The sequence below is a fragment of the Microcaecilia unicolor genome, chromosome 5 (genome assembly GCF_901765095.1).
Source record: "Microcaecilia unicolor chromosome 5, aMicUni1.1, whole genome shotgun sequence".
Classification (NCBI taxonomy): Eukaryota; Metazoa; Chordata; class Amphibia; order Gymnophiona; family Siphonopidae; genus Microcaecilia; species Microcaecilia unicolor.
In genome coordinates this window covers 278913832-278932014 of record NC_044035.1, presented here as the reverse complement: position 1 = coordinate 278932014, position 18183 = coordinate 278913832, and the positions used below count along the sequence as shown (strand labels likewise).

The following is an 18183-nucleotide window of genomic DNA, read 5'->3' as shown; positions in this document are numbered from 1 at the left end:
AAGAAAAAGTCAAGACCAAAAAAAAGCAATCACAATTGAAAAAGAAAAAAAATCAAAGCAGAAAAAGATCATATGTCCTATCTAGTCTGCTCACCCATGCCATCTACTCTCCCTATCACATCCTTAGAAATCCTATGTATTTGTCTCAAGTTTTTTTTGAATTTGCCACCCTTTCTGTGAAGAAGTATTTTTTTCAAGTTACTTCTGAGTCTATCCCCTTTCACCTTGATCCTATGCCTCCTCGTTCCAGAGTTTCCTTTCAATTTAAAGAGACTCACCTCCTGTGCATTTATGCTGTGTAGGTATATGAATGTCTCTATCATATCTCCCCTCTCCCTCCTTTCTTCCAAAGTATACATGTTTACCACTACCCTCTGTCACATTCTACTCAACCAGTTCCTAACCTAGTCAGTCACTTTAGGGCCCATACTGAGGGCACTCAGTATATTTATTAGTTATTTATGTGGAACTATGTCAAAGACTTTGATAAAATCTAAATATACCACATCTAGTGCCCTCCCTTGATCCAACTCTCTGGTCACCCAGTCAAAGAAATTAATCAGGTATGTCTGACAAGACCTGCCTGTAGTGAAACCATGTTGCCTTGGATCCTGTAATCCAAGTTGCAGCCAGGGGATATTTGGGTGCACAAGGGGTGTCCCCTCTACAAACTGAAGGCACCAGATTGCATAATTGGAGTGTAATGATGCCAGCCATTATAATCCATCATATAGGGGTCCTTTTACTAAGGTGCGGGAGGGCTAATGCTTGGGTAGAGCGCACCAAATTGGTACTACCGCCCAGCTAGCATGTGAACCCAGTGGTAATTCTGACTTTAGTATGTGCCACTTCCCATGGTAGAAAATAATTTTCTATTTTCCACCATGGGAGGTGTTCCAGGCGGTAATCAGCACTTGGCGTGCTGCATAGTTACCACATGGTAGCATGTGAGCTCTAACTACAAGGTCAATAGGGCTCAGGCCATAAATAGGTGCATGCACATTTCCCAGTCTATTAAAAAAAGCACTTTTTCCCAGCTGCGGTAAAAAAAATGGCCCAGCACACGCCTAAAACACACACCCACACTACCGCAGGCTACTTTTTACCGCGGTTTAGTAAAAGGACCCCATGATTTGTAATGATCCCATCATCAACGATCCACAAATATCTTTTAGCAATTGTTAAAATATACAGGGTTAGAAATGACCTGCTGTTCTAATATATCCATTTACTTGGCTGTTGCACAAGAAATGTGAACTCTAAATTTATACTCCAGTGCAATAGTACCTCTCTTTGGAATGGCACACTCAGCCTTGCATTGATTCTTTGAGACAACAAAATCTTATAAATTCTAGTAAAATGTGGAACTTCAAAACAAAACTTTAAATCTAGACAGAAGATAGTGTCAAAACAAGGACAAATCTTATTTTTTAAAACATGCTTGTAGTTCTTCTAAAGATTTATTAGAGAGTAAAATAAATATCACAGATGGTATCTGAGCAATCCCATTTTGGCAGTTGACATTCTTTGCATCTATTCTAGTACATCACTAATGTGTTTGTGTGTGTGATTTTTTAATTCATTGATGCTGTAGATACAATGAAATACTAAAACCACTACCACCTGAACTTCAGATACAGTATAGAAAAACTATATCATATCATCATTTAGAAGGTAATTTGGGTAAATTGGCTTTTTGATAGGGATGTGTATTTGGTTTGTTAGCATGACTTACATGCCATTCTATAAATGGTTCCTAAAAAATTAGATATGTGTACAAAAAATGGGTGCGGATATTTACGTGTGAGTCAATAACAGATATTTATTCTGTGCTCATTATTGAATAGGGGTCGCAAATATCCTTGCTGATCTCAAGCACTGTGTCTACATTCTGTGTTTATCGGTGCCTACTTACAGGTCCATTTTATACATGATACTTCCATGCTAAAATGTTGGCATCAATCTCAGTGCGAACTGCGTGATGATGTCATCTGTGCAGACACTAAGGAAAGATGGCAACTGGCAGGAGGCAGCCAAATTTCAGTGATGAAGACACTCTCCTGGCTACTCTGCTCATGGCCAACAAAAAAAAAAATAATAACAGGAGATAGAAAGAGGAGTTACAACTCTTATAGGAGAGCATGAAGGAAGGCTGACTGCATGCTATAATTATGCATGCCGCAATCCCTAGGGAGGTAAGTGCAAAATGCTAGCAGGGTACATTGAAGCACCTTGCTGCACATTGCTTTTCTTTCTATATTGACAATCAGGAGCTTGTGAAATACTGAATATAGTCTGGTGAAAAGTCACAGTATGCACTAGTATTTAAGTTTATTCATTCTTTATAAAGAAGACCTTGAGACTTGCTTATTTCTATAGACTTCAGGATCTGGTTTCAAAAACCAGTTTTGAGTCTGTTTTTGTGGTTACTCACGTACTGTAAATGGATGGTTTCTTTGGACAAATGTATAATAAAAAAAAAGTTTAAAATACCCAGTAACAATTGCTTAAGCAAATGACTGAGTTGCACACATATTAATTGATAAGTGCACAATCTATTCAATTCAAATGGGCACATGTATTAATAACACTGCATCCTCAGCCAAATGGAAGTGGGCAAACGGCCAAGATGAGTATGCTTGGCCATCTGCCTGTGTATTTGCTTTGCTTCATGAAGGTTCTTCAGAAGTAAACAAATCATCTGTGCCCACTGCAAAATACCATGATTCAACTGCTAATATATTCATATTGCTCAGAATACACTACATTAACCCCTGAGCTCTAAGAGTTACAAGTACTGATAAATTTTCTGAACTGTTACTTCCATATTTTCCCTCCCTCCATATCCTTTAGGACCCTTATATATCCTTAGATCCATCTAGCTGATTAGGAAACAGATTTATAATCTGTGAGGATTAGGGCCTTTGAGCTGCCCCTAGAAATTGAAATATGTTTCTTATTTCATATTGCTTTAAGTCTTCTTAGAGGCCTTTTTATTCATTTGCTGTTCAGATACAGTTCTGATGACTTTGTTTTTGAATGATTTACATCATTTTACAGATAACTTGGTTGATGCTGTACTCATATCTGCTTTGTTTCTTTGTGATATATATTGTGTTTCATATAAATGCTAGCATAAAATATTTGTACAATTATACATTTTACATATGCCATTTTCCTACTTATACTTATGTTCTGTTTTTAGGCAGTTTCATGGCATGATAAAGTGATAACAATAAAACCCAACAGGTTATGCCACGGGATAGTCTAAGCATTAATTTTGCTCTATGATCTTTATCAATGAAGCTGCAACATTGACATCATATCTTGTGTATCCAACTGTTTTAACTAAGCTGTCTGCCTTCCCTCCCACTCAGTCCTAAACATTACAATTCAAAAATTCACTTCTATGTTTATAATTTAATCCCCAAGAGTAAAAGAGTTGGTGAGAAAACAAACCCATTTTAATACCTATAACCAAATGTAGATTATTGCATACTTAACAAATCTTACTGTTCTGATTGAATGCTGCTGACTATGACCAGCTTTGTATTGAATTGTAATGCTGATTTTTATGCTTATTCCTGACAAAAGAAAGGGAATCTTTCAGAAGAGATATCACAACAACAGTGAAACAGAAAACAAGGTTTCCTTATGTGAATGTAATAATAGTTACAATGGCTATAGCTAGCAACAATCACTTGCTGCTCATCACTAATCATTTTATAGGAATAACCTAGGTAATTTCTGAAAGTTAACAACAGTTTGGTAAAGCGGAACTGTAATTTATTTATTATTTATTTATTTTGACATTTATAACCAACATTATCCCGAACATACTCAAGTTCAATGTGGCTAACAGTAAAAAAACAACAGACAAGCTTTACAGAGCTATAACCAAAATATCAAATACAGACCATTGATGGCCAGCTGCAATCTAAGATACTCCATCAATGGATAGAAACCTCTCAAAGAGGAGAGTTTTCAGTCTCATGAAATACCAAGTAATCAGGCTGACCTTGATTGCCATTTACAGTGAATTCTACAATTTAGCACCCTGGTATCTAAAGTCAGCAGAGTGAACTATCTTATAACACAATCTCTTGTAATCTGGAGATTGAAGTAGTCCCTAGAACCAGAGGTTATATTGCATAGAGAAATAGTTATTAAGGGCTGCATATAATCTGGTGTCATGCGAAGTAATATTTGAAAGACAAAAACACATAATTTAAAAATAATCTTGGCTTTAATGGGCAACCGGTTCAGCTTACATAATAATGGAGTGGATCTATAAAAACATGATATCTTGAGAACAAGCCTAGCTGCAGCATTTTGGGCCATTTGTAGCCTTTTGAGGACACCCTCCTTACTTTCAGCATAGATGGAATTGCAGTAATCAAACAGTTAAAACTAAGAATTGAATTAGCAGCCGAAAGATGTCTGGTGAAAAATACGATCTGATTCTCTTCAGCTTCCAAAGAGACCTGAAGGATTTTTTAACTACTGATGAAACCTAAGGCTCAAATGTAAGGTGACTGGTAATTAATATATCCAGTACCCTAACCATAGAGTCTAGAGGGTACGAAACATTGTCAATAGTATAATTATTATATGTGGTACAGTCAAAGGGGTTGGTTACGACAAGAAATTTAGTCTTGCCTCTATTTAGCTTAAACTTAAATTCAGAAGCCCAGGATTCCAACAAATCCAGACCAAGCTTAATCTTAGGGACAATTTCTGGAAGACCAGTTTGAAAGGGATATAGATTGTGACATTGTCTGTGTAAATAGAAGTGCAGAACCCCACTGCATCTAGCCTTTCACCTAATGGAACCATCATAATATTGAATAAAAATGGAGAAAGTGGTGAGCCCTGTGGCATCCCACAGTCAGGAACCCAGGAAGGTGAGAGAAACCTGGCAACTTCACCTGATACAATCTAGATTTTAGGAAGCCTCAGGACCATTGATGGACCTTCCCATACAATCCAAACTGATCCAACAGGTCTAAAAGCAACTCATGATCAAGAAGGTCAAAGGCACTTGCCATATCGAATTGTAACATTAAAAATTTAAAGCCTAGACTGATTGCCTTCCTAAAATCAGATACTAAGGTGGTCAAGACCTGATTCATAAGCTGAGTACCAACTTTTCCCTCATTACCTTAGTCAACAATGGGATAGAAGTGACAGGCCTGTAATTATTAATGTCTCCCAATGAAGCTGGGTACTCTTAAGGATTGGGGTAAGTATTATGGAAACATTCTGCTGAGAAAAGCCCCTTGAGACAGCATAAATGAGGTGATGGTTACAGAAGAAAGGAAATCCTTTGCTGTGGGCAAAAATGTAATTCTTTTACAGTTTGATATTTCAGCAGGATTTGATGTTGTTGATCATAGCTTATTATTGAGTAGGTTAAGTGAGAAGGGAATTACTGGTTTAATTTTAAACTGGTATGAAACATTTTTGAAGAATAGAATGTATACTGTTATAAAAATAGGAAAGAATCAATAAGCTGGTCCTTAATTTGTGGGGTCCTCCAGGGAAGATACTTGACTGCTTTGAACTCTTATTGATACTTTATTTAGGGGGGTCTTTTACTAAATCTTAGCTTGAGTTATCTGCAGCAGGGCTCATAGGAATAAAATGGGCTCTGCTGAAGATAACTCAAGCTAAGCTTTAGTAAAAGACCCCCTTAATGTGAAACATTATCTACATAGTAACATAGTAGATAACAGCAGAGAAAGACCTGTACGGTCCATCCAGTCTGCCCAACAAGATAAACTCATATATGCTACTTTATGTGTAAACCTGACCTTGATTTGTATCTGCCATTTTCAGGGCACAGACCGTAGAAGTCTCCCCAGCACTAGCCCCACCTCCCAACCACTAGCCCCGCCTCCCACCATCAAGTGCTGCCACCCAATCTCTGCTGAGCTTCTGAGGATCCTTTCCTTCTGAACAGGATTCCTTTATGTTTATCCCAGGTATTTTTTAATTCCGTTACTGTTTTCATTTCCACCACCACCCACAGGAGGGCATTCCAAGTATCCACTACTCTCTCCATGAAAAAATACTTCCTGACATTTTTCTTGAGTCTGCCCCCCTTCAATCTCATTTTATGTCCTCTACTTCTACCGCCTTCCCATCTCCGGAAAATTCTATTACATTTTAATCAGGAAATGGACAGTTTTCTACCCTGACACATGATCACACCCTAACATTTTGTCTGAATCACCCCAACCTATTACCAATACTTCTTTACTGTACTTGTCATTGTAATAGTAACCCTATACTGTATTTGTTCACATCTGTAACCACCTCTCCGGAACTATGTAAGCCACTTTGAGCCTACTAATAAGTGGGAAAAGGTGGGTTACAAATGTAACAAATAAATAAATAAATAAATACATTGAAATTAAGGAAGAAGTTACAACTGTTGCAAAATGCATCAAGACATTTTTAAGCTGGGGAAATTCCATGAAGCTATTTCGCTCTTGAATGTTGGCTTAAGATAGAATATAACCTTTATTTTAAAGTAGTATGTATGGTTTATGATAGTTTTTATGGTTTAAATCCAGAAATGGTATGGCAGTTTTTAACATTTACAGTTAACAGGACCAATTTGAGAAGCAGGAAAAGATTAAGGACCCTATTTACTAAGCCGTGCTGTAGACGCACAAACTTTTTAGCACATTAGAAGGAAATTACAATAATATAGCATATCCAACATATTGTCTAAAACACAAGACTGGGATAATCAAATAGAAAGTATTACATGCTCTTGGTTACATCCCCTTTTATCTAATACAAATGATATGATGCTATCACCTGTGAGATATGCCTCTGCATTTTAATATATTATGATGAGGGTAGATTCATTGTAATTTTCAAAATTAAAATATATTTTATCAAACTATAGAGGGAAAATTCTGGATATATAGCTTGATTATAGAAATCATAATCCTTTTCTATATATACGGTATCTTTTACTAAGGTGTGCTAGCATTTTTAGCCCATCTCAGCGTTTAGCACCAGCTGGTTTTTAGCATGAGCTAAAAACACTAGCACACATTAGTAAAATACCCATAGTGTTTTCACTTTTTCATATTGAAGTTTTGTTATTTCTTTTTAAACATACTGGGTCAGCAATAGGCTGATCACATAACTTTCATGTATAAGATACCCACATATGTTTCATGGCATAGTAAAGTTATAAGACCACTGAAGCAGCAGCTGCTTAAATCAGAGATGAAATGGTGCAAAGATAGGAGCTTGGATAATAGAAAAGGTATATGCTTTTGCTTGCTGAGTATAAATTCACCATTTTTCAGGCAAAAAAGCTATTACATAGCTAAAATTCAATCAGCATCTGATAGGCCAACTGAATTATTTATGATAGTTAGAGATTTGACAAAAGTGCTGCAGAGTGATTAACTTTCTGAGATCCTCTTGGTGGATGAATTTGCAAAAGATGTTAAAGCTAAGGTTACATGCATGGCAGCTATTGTTGATCTTTCTGTTTGTAGTGTACTTTCTGACAGGTATGGCAGGCTGAGTGTCAATGGCACAAGATCAAATTTCTCTCTACTTTAGCTAATTGCAAACATCTACAGCACAGGTACAGCATTATAGTCAAACTGGCAAAAAAAGCAAGTACATCTCTCACTCCATTCTAAGGAAAACTACTCCCGACAGTTATTTAGTGTAGTCAATCAACTCTACTGCTCCTTTACAAGCTGTGGCTCCTTTCTAGAAAGTACTCCTGATCGGTTTGCTAATAGTTATTGAAGAAGATTACTGAAGTAGAAATCTTTATTTCTACTTCCTTATCTTTTTTTTAAATTCAATCTAGGATCACACCTCTCTCTCAGACTTCTTCTATGGCCATGAATTGCCTGGGTAGTTTTTCTTCCAAGTTCCACATTCCCAAGTTTTATTTAAATTTGATATATTGCACTCGGGGTGGGGGGGGGGGGTGGTATCTAGGCAGCTTTCATGTAAAAATTATAATTACAAGTCTGAAACAAACTACATTGTCAATAGGACAACAAAGCAAATGGTAAGGAAAGGAAGAGGGAAAAGGAAGGTCATGGGGGCCAAAGAAAGAATAGATGGGGGGGGGGGGGGGTGATGGTAGCATATTCATTTGCTTCTGTGTACCAATCCAAGCAGAAACCAAACTTAATAATGGTCATGGAATTCATCTAACAAGAGAAAGGTTTTTAGGCCTATTTTCAATTTAGTAAGGGACGTTTCCAATTGAAGATGTAATAGAAGCACATTCCAAAGAGAGGGTAGATTATGCTAATTGCTTTACTTCTTTCAGTTTAGAAAACCCATTTACCTCTATGAATGCTGCTGAAAATTCACACATTTGTAATTAATAGGTTAGACTATTGTAACTGATTACTGGTAGGTGTTACCCATTCTAATTTGAAACTTCAGAAACTGATTCAGCTGTAAAGAAGATCTATAATGCAAAAAAAAAAAATCTGATCACATTACACCCCTTTTGATGAAACAGCATTGGTTCCTATTGATAGGTATTTAAACTACTAATGTTGACTCATTTTATGTTTTATTCAGGTCTTTTCATCAATCTGAACTCCAAGCTGATCCTATACCAGCTTCAATGATCTTTGCATTCTTTGCAGGTCAATCTGTTGGGTGTCCCTACTCATACCAAACTTTGTCTACATATTAGTCAGCATGCTTGTTTCTTAGTCATGGCCCCAACCCTTTGAAACTCATTGCCCATAGCTTTGCTCATGGAAAGCTCCAACTGCAAATTTAAGACTGGTGTACAAACATCGATTTTTGAATATTTATTCTTTAGTAACTGAGAATCCCTTGTGGCTGGGGCTGTCTCTTATATTTTATATACAGAGCTGTCCATGTCTAATAGCGCTATAGATATGATAAGTAGTAGTAGTTGTTGTAGCCTAATGGTTCCACCTCTTCCAGTTCCCTCTTCCACCCCTTTTGTCTCTCTTCATCCTACCATTATTCATAGGCTTTTTGTGTGAGGTCCTGGTTTTATATCATCAATTTCTTTCTTTCTTAGTGAATTTATTAGGTTTTGGGGTTTGTAAACTACCATGATATTGTTTTAAAATTTGGAATGGTGGTATATCAAATATTGTCAAATATACAAAGACATTTTAAAAAATAACAACCACTATACCACTATACTGTAGACTTTCCCTCCTGTTTATAAAGCCACACTAGCAGCTGCTGGTGCGGTAATGCCGACACAGCCCATTCATTTCAATGGGCTGTGTTGGCATTGCCGCACAGCTTTGTAAACAGGAGGGTTTGTTTGTTGTACCAGAATGTTATGAAATATTGGCTATAATTGAAAAGATGTGTAATACATATTGTGATTTGGATAAGATAATATCTCAATTACTTAGAAACCCCTTTGCTTAATTTTTTTTCAGTGTTGATACTTTCCAGCTTACAAAATGGAATTATGTTCAGTAAATGTAAACACTGAAGTACCCTGTTACAAAGAAATCTGCAAGTGTTTTGAATTGCTCAAACTTTCAACCTATTTCTAACCATTTTTTAGTAAGTTGGTTGAATACATTGTACTTCAGCAACTTAGGGGGCCTTTTACTATACTGCGGTAGCATTTTTAGCTCACAGTAGAAATCAGCAGGCAATAAATGCCGAGAAGACTATTATATTCCTATGGGTGTCTCAGCATTTACTGCCAGCTGATTTATACTGCAAGCTAAAAATGCTACCGCAACTTAGTAAAAGAACCCCTAAGACCGTCTTGATTCCAATGCTTTATTATATGATTGTCAGCATAGTTTCCATGAGCACTGTAGTATTACTACTACTACTACTACTACTTAGCATTTCTATAGCGCTGCCAGGGTTACGCAGCGCTGTACAAGTTTAAACATGGGGAAGGACGGTCCCTGCTCTAGAGAGCTTACAGTCTAAAGGTAACAAACTATGTAGTCAGTGTAGGTATCATGAATGGGGAAGGTGGTTAGGCGCCAAAAGCAAGGGAGAAGAGATGAGCTTTGAGTAAGGACTTGAAAATGGGCAGGGAGGGCACATGGCATATGGGCTCGGGAAGTCTGTTCCAGGCATAAGGTGATGCGAGGCAGAAGGGGCGGAGTCTGGAGTTAGCGGTGGTGGAGAAGGGTACAGATAGGAGTGATTTGTTCTGAGAGCGGAGGTTACGGGTGGGATTCCAATGCTTTATTATATGATTGTCAGCATAGTTTTCATAAGCACTGTAGTATTGAAATGGAATGAGAATTGGGACTTGATATACTGCCTTTCTGTGTTTTTTTTTTTTTGGCAACTACATTCTATGCAGTTTACATAGTATATACAGGTACCTATTTGTACCTGGGGCAATGGAGGGCTAATGACTTGCCCAGAATCACAAAGAGCTGCAGTGGGAATTGAATCCAGTTCCCCAGAATTGAAGTCCGCAGCACTAACTACTAGGCTACTCCTCCACATTTTGTTATTTGATACTGTTATTACTGGTCTTGAGAAATATTATTCTGTGTACCTTTTGATATTTATGGATTTGGCTGCTGCCTTGGATTCTGTTTGATATGATATTCTGTTAAATTTATTTTAGCAGAGTTTCAACTTGTTGTTTTTTTCCAGGAGTGGTTTACTTCCTTCTTATCAGGTAAATTGCAATAAGTATACATAGCATGTGATGTCTCCAACAAGTTTCACGTTGACTATGATCTTAGAGATCACCGTTTTTAGTCAGATACTTTTAGCTATATAAACGGCTAAAATGCCAAGGTTCTCCATTTAAAAAAGGGGTGGCACGAGAGCAGTATTAGCCATTCAGGAAATACATTCAGTCACAGAATAGATAACCTATGCTTTTATGTACAAACACAGAAATACATATATAACAACTATAATTTTAAATGGATATAATGTCCATTTAATGTTATATATGGATTTTCAGCTGCAGCACTTGTAAGGATTTCATATTACTTATTACAGTTCTATCCTGCCTATCCATATAAATCTGAGTGGAGTACATAACAACACACATATTCAAAAATAGAACATGTATACTCAGTGACCATACAGATACAAACAAAAGCATACATTTATAAAAATATATAAGGTCACGATATTCAGCGTGAATTAAACAGCCAGGAATGGTCACCAACCAGTTAACTTGTGTCTCGGTGGATAAGCAGTCATTTTTAGTGGCATTTAACCAATTATTGCTGCTGAAAATGCCTGGTTAGTGCCAAAAATAAAACCGGCAATGTTGGGGGCATTCCAGGAGCATGACTAGTTAAATCACTACACTGGCTCCCTATCCGTTTCCGTATACAATTCAAGCTCCTCTTGTTGACCTATAAGTGCATTCACTCAGCAGCCCCTCACTACCTCTCCACCCTCATCTCTCTCTACACTCCTTCCCTAGAACTCCGTTCACTAGGCAAATCTCTCCTAATTGTACCCTTCTCCTCCATTGCTAACTCCAGACTCCGCTCCTTCTATCTTGCCGCACCTTACTACTACTACTATTTAGCATTTCTATAGCGCTACAAGGCGTATGCAGTGCTGCACAAACATAGAAGAAAGACAGTCCCTGCTCAAAGAGCTTACAATCTAATAGACAAAAAATAAATACAGTAAGCAAATTAAATCAATTAATGTGAACGGGAAGGAAGAGAGGAGGGTAGGTGGAGGCGAGTGGTTACAAGTGGTTACGAGTCAAAAGCAATGTTAAAGAGGTGGGCTTTCAGTCTAGATTTAAAGGTAGCCAAGGATGGGGCAAGATGTAGGGGCTCAGGAAGTTTATTCCAGGCGTAGGGTGCAGCGAGACAGAAAGCACGAAGTCTGGAGTTGGCAGTAGTGGAGAAGGGAAGAGATAAGAAGGATTTATCCATGGAGCGGAGTGCACGGGAAGGGGTGTAGGGAAGGACGAGTGTGGAGAGATACTGGGGAGCAGCAGAGTGAGTACATTTATAGGTTAGTAGAAGAAGTTTGAACAGGATGCGAAAACGGATAGGGAGCCAGTGAAGGGTCTTGAGGAGAGGGGTAGTATGAGTAAAGCGACCCTGGCGGAAGACGAGACGGGCAGCAGAGTTTTGAACCGACTGGAGAGGGGAGAGGTGACTAAGTGGGAGACCAGCAAGAAGCAGATTGCAGTAGTCTAAATGAGAGGTGACAAGGGTGTGGGTGAGGGTTTTGGTAGAGTGCTCGGAAAGAAAGGGGCGGATTTTATGGATTTTGTAAAGAAAGAAACGACAGGTCTTGGCAATCTGCTGGATATGAGCAGAGAAGGAGAGAGAAGAGTCAAAGATGACCCCAAGGTTTCGAGCTGAGGAGACAGGGAGAATGAGAGAGCCATCAACAGAAATAGAAAACGGGGGGAGCGGGGAGGTGGGTTTCGGGGGGGGAAATGAGAAGCTTGGTTTTGGTCATATTTAATTTCAGGTGGCATTGAGACATCCAGACAGCAATGTCAGACAAGCACACTGAAACTTTGGTTTGGATGCAAGGTGAGATATCAGGGGTAGAAAGGTAGATTTGGGAGTCATCAGCATAGAGATGGTAGGAAAAGCCATGGGATGAGATTAATGAACCAAGGGAAGAAGTGTAGATAGAAAAGAGGAGGGGACCAAGAACAGAACCCTGAGGTATGCCGACAGGCAGAGGGATAGAAGTAGAAGAGGATCCACCAGACTGAACACTAAAGGTGCGGAGGGAGAGGTAGGAAGAGAATCAGGAAAGGAATCCAAGTGAGGACATGGTATCGAGAAGTATGCTGTGATCGACAGTGTCAAAAGCAGCGGAAAGATCAAGAAGAATGAGGATGGAATATTGACCTCTGGATTTAGCCAGTAATAGGTCATTGGAGACTTTAGTAAGCGCAGTTTCGGTTGAGTGGAGAGGGCGAAAACCAGATTGTAGTGGGTTAAGAATAGCATTTGAGGAGAGAAAATCAAGGCAGCGGCGGTGAACAGCACGCTCAAGTAATTTGGAGAGAAAAGGAAGGAGGGAGATGGGTCGGTAATTAGAGGGACAAGTAGGGTCGAGTGAAGGCTTCTTAAGGAGAGGTGTGACCACAGTATGTTTAAAGGCAGCAGGGACAGTCGTAGTGGAAAGTGAGAGGTTGAGAATGTGACAGATAAAAGGAATAAGAGCAGGAGAGATGGCATTAAGAAGGTGGGTGGGAATGGGATCAGAGGAACAGGTGGTACATTTTGAGGAAGAAAGGAGAAGTGTAGTTTCCTCAATAGTAACTTCAGGAAAGGAGGAAAGGGAATGAGGGGAAGGAGAGAGAGGGGAACGGACTAGTGGAGGGAGAGGTGGTGAGGTAGAGAAAGCAAGGTTTATCTTTTGAATCTTGTTGGGAAAGAATTCAGCAAGGGTCTGAGGAGATAATGAAGGGGGAGTTGGGGGAGGGGGCACCTTGAGGAGAGAGTTCAATGTGGTGAAGAGAAGTCGAGGATTAGAGCCAAGAGAGTTGGTCAGTTGGATATAATAATCCTGTTTGGCACGTAAAAGAGCAGATTGGAAGGAGGTCAGCATGAACTTAAAGTGTAAGAAATCAGCAAGGGCCCGAGATTTCCGCCAGAGGTGTTCGGCGGAGTGGGTACAGGAACGTAGGTAGCGGATATTAGAAGTCAGCCAAGGTTGGGGTTTTGTACGCTTTACAGGGCGGGTCATCAAAGGTGCAAGAGTGTCTAAGGCAGAGGATAGAGTATTGTAAGAAGAAACAGCCTCGTTGACAGACGTGGATGGTGCCACAGTAGAGAGGAGGTTTGAAACATGGGAGGATAGAGATGAAGGGTCAATATCGTGAAGATTCCTAGATAAATTAGATAAGATAGTACGGGGCTGGGAGGGAGGAGATTTAAGTGTGAAAGTTATAAGATGGTGATCAGAGGAGGGAAGATCAGAGGCAAGGAAACTAGAGGGTGAAGAGTTGGAGGAGAAGATGAGATCAAGACAGTGACTATTTTGATGAGTGGGGGAGGTGGAGCATAGTTGGAGATTAAAGGAGGACATTAAAGCGAGTAACTTGGAAATATAAGAGTTGGAAGGATCATTAGCAGGAATATTAAAGTCACCAAGGATGAGAGAGGGGGAGGAAGGATCATGGAAGAAGGCAAGCCAGGCGTCAAAGTCACTGAGAAAGGATGAAAGGGACTTATCAGGGGGACGATAAATGACCGCTATTCGAAGAAGCAGAGGAGAGAAAAGGCGGATAGAGTGGACTTCAAAGGAGGAAAAACAGTGAGATTGAGGTGGAAGAAGGGGTTGAAATCTGGAGGAGGGAGAGAGAGAAGTAGTCCAACACCGCCCCCACGGCCAGCAGGGCGAGGAGTATGTGAAAATAGATAACCGCCATGGCACAGGGCTGCGACTGAAGCAGAGTCATCAGGGCAGAGCCAGGTTTCTGTTATGGCGAGCAGATGGAGGTGACGTGAGATAAAGAGGTCCTGGATATAGGCGAGTTTGTTACAGATAGAGCGGGCATTACATAGGGCGCAAGAGAAGGGCAGAGAAGAGGAGGGGAGTAGAGAAATAGAGATGAGGTTAGAGAGGTCGCGGTGAGATCTGTAGAGTTGGGATAATAGTTGGTGAGGGGGGCCAGGATTGGGATTGATGTCATCAGCTGAGAGTAAGAGAAGGAATAAAAGAGAGCGGAGGAGAGTAGGAGAGGTGTGGCCATGAAGGCATCGAAGGCGAGAGGTATTTAGGTGGAATGGGGAAGGCAAAATGGACGGAAGAAAGAGGCGGAGATTAAAAGCCAAGAGGGAGGAAGAGGGTAGGAGAGAAGATGAGGTGATGAAGTCGATGGATGGGCAGTGAGTTCCTGTAGCGGAGAGAGGTAGGGGGTGAGGGAAAAGATTAGGAAGGGACAGGGCTAGGAAGAGAATGTGAATAGTGGCCATAAATGACTGAGGTACTTTAGCAACTGGGAAGAAGATTAGATGTAAAGAGAAAACTGCCCCGCGCGCCGTTAGGCGCTGGGCACCTAGAGCGGAGGCCCTGAGTTGATCGGAGTGGACCTGGGTGTCACCCCGGAGAAGGCTGTAAGGATATGCAGATGAGCTGCAAGTCCTCCACAGCACCTGAAAGGCAGCCGGTGGTAGAGCTGGGCACCTCTCAGCTGAGGAAAGGCTTACCAGGGGTTAGGCCGAAGCCAGCATTCCTCCCCCTGAGAGTCGCCTGATCCTGGAATAGGCTTCCTGAGCCATTACGTCTAGCTCCATCCCTTGCTGCCTTCAAATCCAGGCTAAAGGCCTACCTGTCCTGTTTGATGCTGCTTTCGACTCCTGACTTGCAACTTTTATCTTATCCTTATGTGTCCTTCTGTCTGTCCTCCCCTTCTCCTTTTTGGTCCTGTCTGTTTGTCCTGATTTAGATTGTAAGCTCTTTTGAGCAGGGACTGTCTTCGTCATGTTCAATTGTAAAGCGCTGCGCACGACTGATAGCGCTATAGAAGTGATTCATAGTAGTAGTTGTAGTAGTAGTGGTAATATTCGGAACTTAACCGGCCAGGCTTAATGGCCAAATAAGGCCACATAGAAAGCAGCCTATCTTTGCCTGCTAAGCCATGGCTGGTTGTCTGAATATCGACGTAACCTATCATCCATTAGCCAGTTTTGAAAAACCCGGATATTCAATGTCGGTCGCCGGAAACGCCCTGGCATTGAATATCCAGGTTGAACGCCAGCAGCAAGCAGTCAAAGCATTGCCCGCTGCCAGCTGAATATGGGGGGAAAGTGGCTCATTGTATTAGTATGATTAAACCCTATAGTTCTATTCATGGGTTTAAATTAAATGCAGACAAGACCAAATTACTTTGATTAGCACGTAAGGTTAGTATTATCCTTTAAACTCTTCCTTTATCAAAGGAATTAACTCTTATTTGTTTTCTAAAGTTCTTGGTGTCATCTTGGATTCTTCTCTCTCTCCTTAGAGCCTCAGGTTAATCATTTATCACAAACTCTTTTTTGAGCTACATCAGCTGCATCATTTTAGACGATATTTTGATAAATGTCCCTTTACTATTTTAGTACAGGCATGTATCGTGACTCATTTGGATTACTGTTATGTTTCTCTTACAATAAAGCTTTGACTTAAATTACAATTGCTACAGAATACAGAAGTTAAACTTATATTGGGCCTTAAAAGATCTGATAAATCAGCGGCAGCTTCTGTTGCTTTACATTGGCTTTCTATTCATTCTAGAGTTTTCTTCAATAGCCTGTTTAATTTTCAAAATGTTTGATGGCTCTGCCCCCAGAGTATTTTTTTAAACTTGATTTCTTTTCCTTTTGCTTGTAGAATGTTGAACGTAAGGGATCTGTTACAACTTGCATTGCCTTCTTTTATTGGCATTAGATACAAACAGATTTTTGGAATTGTCTTTCTGTTTTCAGGCACCACATTTTTGGCTTTTCCTTCCTCTTGATTCACTTACTTGTTCATATGGTCTATGTCATAATTCTCATTTTTGGTTATAAAGAAAACCCATAAGATCAATTATGGATGGATAATATTGGCATTGCTGCAATAGTGCCTATATATATTTTGTTATGTTGAAGGGTTAAAAGAAAAATGGGTGGTGGTGGGGGAGATATATACTCGATAAGGAGATAATTTAATTATTTTTCAATGGGATTCTTATAAAGACTTGAGGAATTAAATTCAAAATTAATGACATTTGATGTAATTTAATTAATTAATTAACAAATTAATTAGCAAAAAGGTGTAAACAAAATAAGGGATTTACTGGGAAGAAATGTTGAGGTTTAGTAAGGCATTCAAATTAGAGCAGAAAGAATGGTGACTTCAAAGGGTATGTAAATTTTGGTTTGTTTGGGGTTTTTTAAGGTTGGGACAGAGCAAAAGAGCATGAGTACATCAGGAAAATTGGCGGGCTCCTGGCTGAGGAGAATTGATGGACAGGAAGGAAGAAAGCTAGTTGAGGGAACTGAAGCAAGAAATTTCATCCCTCCCAAAATTTAGAAGAGTGAGAGTTAGGACTGGGATCTTGGGTAATTTTGTAGTTGGGATAGCAATATTTAGGGATGTTAAAAGGGGTAGTTTAAGTTGCAGCTGCGATATTTTAAATGAGAATTTTTAAAGCAGCCTTCATTTAAGGACAATGAATTTACTGGCTATATGGATTTTACAGTGTATCCTACTTGCGTGCGAAACCGCCAGAAGCAGAAGTGTGGCCTTGACATTACCGCAGGTCTCACTTTACAAGGTGGTTCATGGAGTATTAATACATTTGATGGAATAAATATGTGCAGCTAGGTTGGCACCGACTAACTTTACAAAAGATAATAAGAAAAGTGAAGGTTGCATTGAAATATTAATAATAACATTTTAATTTGTGTTGGTTATGAATTTTTTATTTGTTAATAAAGCTGTGGCCAAAATTATTTTTCCAATGTATAAGGTTGTCATGGTATTCTTTGTTCATGTGTGTGTCAGGAACGGATGCAATGCAAGTGCCAATATTATGCGTACTTTTGTTAAACCGCTTTGAACCTCTGGTTAGAGGGAGTTAGCGATATACAAGAAATATAACACATCACATCACATAAGTGGTTGCCCTAATATAGGCACCCCAGTGTTTCACGGTCAGAGTCTATTCTATAACATTAGGCATCCCAGTGCTTCACAGTCAGAGTCTATTCTATAACAGCATCTGGGCACCCAGATTCTGTTATAGAATAGTAGCAGAGCCCTGTATAAGCACACCTTATATTTACACACCTTATATTTACAAACCTGCTATTACACCAGCCATCAACCTGGTATAACTTTGGTTGCATAAATATGGCAGAGATGCACATTATTTACACTATTCTATATATTACATGCATAAGTGGGACTCCCACTCATTTCCCATCCAAGATCCATCTATGTATATAGCTTCTCCAATTTGCATGCTCTGCCACTTACACACACTTGTCCTGCTGTCACTGTTGCTGGTAAGTGTATACTTACATACATAAATGACAGTATTCTGCACATTTACACATACAAGGGGTGCATAAATTTGTGCTCCCAGTAATAGAATTGCACTTCATGGGGGCAATATTTAACCTATGCTGGTGTGACAAAACAGTGGGTTTCTAAGACTGTGAACTGTACTATTTCATGAAGTGTATTTCTCCTAATTGGCCATCAGAT

At 39.6% G+C, this 18183-nt stretch overlaps 1 long non-coding RNA gene across 1 annotated transcript; it reads left to right on the top strand.

The window, feature by feature from the left end:
• Nucleotides 1-4391: 4391 nt before the first annotated feature.
• Nucleotides 4392-16843, top strand: LOC115471094. Its single transcript, XR_003942277.1, has 3 exons — nucleotides 4392-4403; nucleotides 14902-14906; nucleotides 16761-16843. It is a non-coding gene; the product is annotated as an uncharacterized LOC115471094 (long non-coding RNA).
• Nucleotides 16844-18183: the final 1340 nt, after the last annotated feature.